Source organism: Meriones unguiculatus, chromosome 17 (assembly GCF_030254825.1).
Source record: "Meriones unguiculatus strain TT.TT164.6M chromosome 17, Bangor_MerUng_6.1, whole genome shotgun sequence".
In the NCBI taxonomy this organism is placed as follows: Eukaryota; Metazoa; Chordata; class Mammalia; order Rodentia; family Muridae; genus Meriones; species Meriones unguiculatus.
The window spans coordinates 40776527-40783664 of NC_083364.1; the positions used below are offsets into that span (position 1 = coordinate 40776527).

At 42.3% G+C, this 7138-nt stretch overlaps 1 long non-coding RNA gene across 2 annotated transcripts; it reads left to right on the top strand.

The window, feature by feature from the left end:
- On the top strand, positions 1-5455 carry LOC132648707 (uncharacterized). 2 transcript variants are annotated; one of them, XR_009587094.1, is made up of 4 exons: positions 1-140; positions 652-809; positions 3367-3842; positions 4877-5455. It is a non-coding gene; the product is annotated as an uncharacterized LOC132648707 (long non-coding RNA). The 2 variants fall into 2 exon arrangements; XR_009587093.1 differs by lacking the exon at positions 1-140 and having other exon boundaries at positions 274-809; positions 3367-3470; positions 3669-3842.
- The last annotated feature ends 1683 nt before the right edge of the window (positions 5456-7138 follow it).

Below are 7138 nucleotides of genomic sequence, written 5' to 3' on the forward strand. Positions count from 1 at the left end.
GTCCTGGTGTTAGTGTGTACCTGTTCTTATTGCTGAAGTCCCTTACATAAGCACATACTTGGGCTTGGAAGGAACACTGCCTTCCCCACAAAACGGAAGATGACATTTTCTTGCCAGTCATCGGCTTAGCATACAATAAGGTTAATCCTCTTAGCTCGGGCCATGCCCTGCTTTCTCCTTTGAGATAAAGTATTGCCTATCATCGGCTTTTGCCTGGGGACAGTCTCCTGGCTGGTTTTCTCACATACATCTACTCTGGCTATACTTCTCAGTTCTTTTCCATGCTTCAGCCAGGGTGACCTTTTAAATATACATGATCCTGTCGCCTCTAATTAAACCCTTACATGATTTATGGCTCTGGGTGCACTCTGCTGCCTTCTCTTCCACTGCACTTAGTTCCACACTCCTCAGCACTATCTGCTCCAGCCACGCCAGCCTGCCTTTGGCTCATTCATTCCACGGTCCCTTTGCCCTGATTCGTCACTCTGCCTTAAACATTACATTCTATAGCGTGCTTCTGCCCATCTTTCATAACTAGCCCTGTGGCCCCTTAACTAATCAACAGGTCCTGCTCTGACCTCTCATAGCACTATAGATCAGTCCTCAGTAACATTGATTATAACCCCAAATTATCCATGTTTGATCATTTAGTTAATCCAGCCCTCCTGGCCGCCATTGGGATGTAGGCCTTTTGGAGACCAGGACTACATCAGATGCGGCCCATCCAACATCCCAACACCAGCGGAGCATCTCGGGACATCTCGGCAGTGCTGAGTGGATGAGTAACAGCTGCTTTTCCTCCCCTCGAGGTGAGTGGATGAATCTAACACATTGCTGCCTCCCCCTCCATCCCTCCATCCCTTCTCCCACATACCCCCTAACAATACTCCACTACTCCCGACGCACAAATTCAGAATCTAAGTCCAAAGCAGCATGTGGGTAACGTAGACTTTTATGGGGATACACAGGAGTGGAGAGTCGAACAACTTTGCCGAGTTGTTCTTGAAGATATTTTTAAAATCATTATTATGTATGTGGGTGTTTTGCCTGCACGTGAGTCTGTGTACCATGTGCATGCCTGGTGCTTCCGGAGGCCGGAAGAGGCCATTAGATTCCCTGGAACTGGAGCTACAGGTGGTAGTGAGCTCTCATGCGGGTGCTGGGAATTGAACCTGGGTCCTCTGGAAAGGCAACCAGTGCTCTTACCCTCTGAGCCATTTCACCAGCTCCTGACCCTTGGTTCTTATTTCTAAAGCACTAGGGGCTGTCTCATCTGACCCCCCACCCCACCATCACCTCTGCTACCACAAGTCTGTCCCAGCAGTTCTCCGGCCAAGCTTCTTCCCCCTTCAGGTCCACACTGATTCCTCTCTAAGGCAACCTGCCTTAACCCCGCCATGTTCTCTGCATCCCTGGCATCCCACATTTCAGGAAGCATGCCCATTAAGAAGAAACACAACTTGTTATCAAACAGAAGGGGGGTGGCGAAGCAACAATAAATTGTCTGTAATTCTAAGTAAGATAAAAAAAAAAATAGAACACATACTTGGAAAAAAAATAATTGTCTCTATTGAGTGGTTTTATGAAAAGGTTTCCAGGGTATTTAACCACTCCAATGCACCTTGATGGCCAAAATATTTTAGTCAGCCACAAAATAGCAAGGAGAGCATAAGATGTCACTGATCGAGGGGAGAATATTATCAAGCAAAAGAAAGGATGACAAAACAAAACAAAAGAAAACACCAATACCACGTAAGCTTCCAATTAAAAACAAAGAAAAATCAAGCGTCCCCACATTTTTGTATGGCCTTAGCTTTACTTCGCCTGGAACCCCAGCTCTGTGTGCAGAGTGTTCAGTCTTGTTAACTAGCATAAAGGCAGGGTGGATATAGTGATTGCCTGTAATCCCAGCATCTGGTAAATAGAGGTCAGAGAATCAAGAGTTCATGGCTAGCCTCTGCTAGCCTGGGCTAAATGAGATCTTTTTTCAAAAACAAAAAACCAGGGCCAGTCAGTGGGTAAAGGTTCGACACCAAGGCTAATGACCTGATTTTGACCCCTGCAGTACACATGGTAGAGGGAATGAACCATATATACTAAATAAATAAATGTAACCTCCCCAAAATTAATTCACTATTATGTTATGTATTATTTTAAATGACTCGGGAGAAGACTAATTGAAAATATCAGTATATGTGGTGATTGGAATAAGATTGGCCCCATAGACTCATATTTGAATGCTTAGAGAGTGTCATTAGGAGGTGTGACCTGGGTGGAGCAGGTGTGCCCTTGTTGGAAGAAGTGTGTCACTGGGGGTGGGCTTTGGGGTTTCAAATGGCCAAGCCAGGCCCAATGGCTCTCTCTTCTGCTGCCTGCCGATCCATCACACTCCAGCACTGTGTCTGCCTGCATGCCACCACGCTTCCCACTGTGATAAGGGATTGAACTTCTGAAACTCTAAGCCAGCCCCAATGAAATGTCTTCCTTTCTAGGAGCTGCCGTGGTCATGGCGTCTCTTCACGGCAGTGCAAACCCTAACTGAGACGGTTACGCTCCGCTCCTGAGGTCTAGCTGGAAGACCTGAAGCTAGGGAGCAATGGTTTCCTCTCAGGGGTGTGCCTGGGTTTCTGTGAACACACCTCGGTGTCTTCTTTCTCCTGAATAAGCAGAGGGGTGGACAGCCAAAGAGAAGTTTGTCTCGAGTGTCTGTGGCGGAGGGCATCACCTGTATGTCTTATCTTGACTCACTCAGGTTTCCTGCCAAACAATGCTTAAGTTCCCGACAGGAATTATAAATATTTATATCTTCTTTTATTGCCATATCCATCTTCATTACCCAGATCAAATGAAAATTAAAAAGTAAAATGAAGTCACATGAGTTTATTTTAAAGAAATTGTTAGTATTTTATTCCTGTTTTTCAAAGGAATATATTTTATCATAGAAAAAAATTTAAATAATGAAAAATTAAAGTATTGTAATAATGTATTATTTTTATGACTTATAGAAGGCATATATATTTTTCTCTTCCATCTTTTTGCATATAAAAGGTGTCTTAGAAAATCACAACCATGGCTGAGGCTTTGCTCCATGGTAGAATGGTTTCCTCACATGTCCCAAGCCCTGGGTTCCACCTCCAGCATAGAAAAAATTAAACATATTAAAGAAGTAAATAAATAAAATATGATATTGTGTTTACATATATAAATAAAATGTATTTATATTTTATATAGATGAAAATAATTATAATTTGCTTAACCAACTCCTCTACTTGTCCTTAAAGTTTACCTTTTATTTATTTATTTATTTTTTTCAAAAACAGAAAAACACAAATGGGTTTTTCTAAACACTTTTCATATGCTTTTCAGCCTTCTGGTCTACCCGCCAGCGCTAGGCTGTGGCCGAACAGACTACGTGCCTCCCCTGGAGTCCTCACTTCGTCAGTGAGTTCTTGCCGTCCCTGCCCACAGAGGTGTGTTTTTCTTTTCTCTTGGTGTTCTGGGAAACCTGCTCAGTGGGCGGCAGTCTGTAAAGGACTTCTTCTTGGATTGGCAAGCTGCCATGGACAACCCTGTGACCTAGTATGAATTGAAGGCCATGGAGTGTACTGGACCGTGAAAACCACCTTGTAGAACTTGAAACTTTGCCATTTTCTCACTACCCCCTGCAGTTTAAAATCACTGCCAGTCGACAAAAGACGCAACCCCTTAGCCTTGGTGTCTTCATCTATGGACAGAGCTTCAGAGAAAAGAAAATGAGATCGTGCTTGCAAAGTCCCTGATATGGAACCATGTAAGACATGGTAGGACATCTGTGCTTTCTCGCGGAGCAGAGCGATGACAAGGTATTTCTTCTGTTCCAAAACTCAACTCCTAACAAACCTTTAGGTATACCTAAAATGCCTAAAACTCAAACATAAACTATTTTGTCAAAATGGAGGGTTTCTAAAGATTGATTTTTAAACTCAGCATTTATATAAGATGATGGGTCTCATTATATCACTTTTATAAGAATATATGCACCCATCTCTCCCCTCCCCTCCCTTCTGCTTTCATGTCACAGGAATCCCATTACTCCCTCCATCCTCCATAAAGATCTCTTCCTCCTCCCTTAATCCCCTCTTTCTATTTGCATGAACTCTGCACACTCGTTCACAAATTTAAATCTAGATGGCACACAGATTGAGAACAAATGGCATTTGTGTTTCTGAGACTGGGTTATTTTGCTTAACATAATGAATCGCAGTTCCTGCAAATGTCACAATTTTATTTTTCGTTATGGCTGAAATCAATTCTATTGTATATATGTATCTCAACCATAGTTTCATTGGTTTTTTTTTTGGGGGGGGGGCAATTTTTTAAGATTTAAGTAATTATTTTTATACGCCTAGACAAAGAAGTTTTTACTAAAAATTCTGTCTAGTGGAAAACACCATGAAAAGCAACCTCCAGCTCTCAGTACCTGCTCTACTCAGGGCCTGGGACCCCTTGCCAAAGAGGGGAGGTAGAGCAATGTACCCTCCTTCCTTAATCCCACAGGATTAGCTCATCCCATGGTCTCTTGATGCTACCCATGAGCTTTGTAAATTTTGTGCTGAAGGAAAAAAACATTCTGTCACAATCTTTATATTCTATCTTCCCCTTTTTTTGAGCCTACCCATGCTTTACTTTTTCAAAAGCATAGCATTGAGAAGGATTCTTTCAAGTGACTGTCTCGATTAATGCCCAGCCTTTTCTGAACATCAAAGGAAGGCCTGGCATCCCATCCCAGTGCCTTTGTCTCCTCCCTGCGTTCCCCAGCCAAATTTGAAAACATACTTTCAGGACTGGGTTTTTTGTTTGTCTGTTTGTTTGTTTTTTGTTTTATGTTTTCTCACAGATGTTAAAAGCAATGGCTGGGATCAATCTTCACTCAGAAAGACAAACAGGATGGACATTGGAGGAAGGAGAGAACAGGAAGCAGGATGGAAACCTACCACAGAGAGTCTCTGAAAGACTCTACCCAGCAGTGTGTCAAAGCAGATGCTGAGACTCATAGCCAAACTTTGGGCAGAGCGCAGTGAATCTTAGGAAAGAAGAGGGAGATAGCAAGACCTGGAGGGGACAGGAGCTCCACAAGGAGAGCAACAGAATCAAAATATCTGGGCACAGGGGTCTTTTCTGAAACTGATACACCAACCAAAGACCAGTCATAGATATTGCCTAGAACTTCTGCACAGATGTAGCCCATGGCAGCTCAGTGTCCAAGTGGGTTCCCTAGTAAGGGGAACAGGGACTGTCTCTGACATGAACTCAGTTGCTGGCTCTTTGACCAACTTCCCCCTGAGGGAGGAGCAGCCTTGCCAGGCCACAGAGAAGGACAATGCAGTCAGTCCTGAGACCTGATAGGCTAGGGTCAGACGGAAAGGGAGGAGGACTTCCCCTATCAGTGGACTTGGAGAGGGGCATGGGAGGAGATGACAGAGGGAGGGTGGGATGGGGAGGGAATGAAGGAGGGACCTACAGCTGGGATACAAAATTAATAAACTGTATAATATATAAAAAATAAAAATTTTTTAAAAGTCATATTAAAAAAAGCAATGGCTTGTATATTTTTCTGGGAGCAGTGCAAAAAAATCTGTGTAACTTCTATTACATCTTAACTGTGAAAATTTTCAAACATAACAAAAATAGAGGAAACAGTATAATAAACACATGTATGTTCTTCAACTTTTACAGTTTTCAATGTTTTGTTGATCTCTTTCAAAATTTGTCTCCATATATGTAAGTGTGCATATACACACAATAGGAAATAAACTTACCCAATATATCTTCTCTGAAATCAAGCCTTGCCAGCATTTCATTTTATTAACTGCTTTGGCAGGTATTTCTAACAGTAAAGAAGGTTCCTTTCGTGCATAACCGCATGCCATTATCACGCATAGCAGAAGTACCAATGATCTCAGGAGCATTTTAAAAATAGGATTCTGGAAAAAGCAAGCCGAAGGAATGAGTAATCCAGGGCTTCGCACTGCGGTGAGAGCTTCAGGAAGATGCTTTTGGCAAATGGAGCACTTCACTTCTACAAATGACATCATAGCCTGGTGGCACTTTCTCCCACACATCTGAAATTGGAATTACAGTCTTAACCTCTAAATGTGTTCCCTAGGTCAGTCCAAGGCATCTCCATCTTCTCAGAAGATTAAAGAGACCCAGAGTCCTTTCAGAGTGTCCTCTCTTTCATCTTCTCCTTCACCATTCCATGTAACCTGTTTTGTTTTATTTGTTTTTGTCAAGGTAAGAGCACTGGACGTGAAATCTGCACTCAGGACAGTTCCAGTATTACATTTTTACTATCTCAGATAGTTACAATATGGTACAACAGATGTCTAGAACTTATTTATTTCCCTGACTGCTTCCCTGAGTTAGTAACTCCCCATAAATCCCTTCCATCAGGCCCTGGCAACCAAAGTTCTGTGAGTCTTCACTCTTGGATGTTTAGATAGTCATGTAAATGGGATTATACAGTGTGTCTTTCTATGGTTGTTTTGTTTCACTTAGCACAATGTCTTCAAACTTTGTCCATGCTGCTACATAGTATGCAATCCCCTTTCTCTTTTGAGTTCTGTATCATTCCAACACCTGTATATAGTACACATATTATCCGTTCATTTGTTGAGGGACAGTTCATTTGTTTTCATATCTTGGGAGTATTATCTCAGGATCTGGAAAGCACTTTTGGATGAATACTCAGTAGCGGGATTATCAGGTCAAATGGTAGTTCTATTTCTTTACTGATCTGAGGAACTTCTGTGCTGTTTCCATAGCAACTGTACCATCTTACACTTCCATTGGCAGTGTGTGAGGATTCCATCTTCCCCTGCATCCTCGCCAGTCTTTGGAGGAACTGCTTATTTGGTTGTTTTGTCTGCTTTAGTGCTTGTTTTTTTGTTGTTTTTAATAAAAGTCCTCCTGAAAGGAGTAACATATGTCATTGTGGTTTCAATTTGTATTTCTCCAGTAATTAATGATAATATTGAACTTTTATTTATTGTTTATTTGTTTTGTTTGAAACAGGGTCTCACTATGTAGCTCTGGCTGTCCTGGAACTCACAAGGTAGACCAGGCTGGTCTCGAACTCAGAGATCCACCTGCCTCTGCC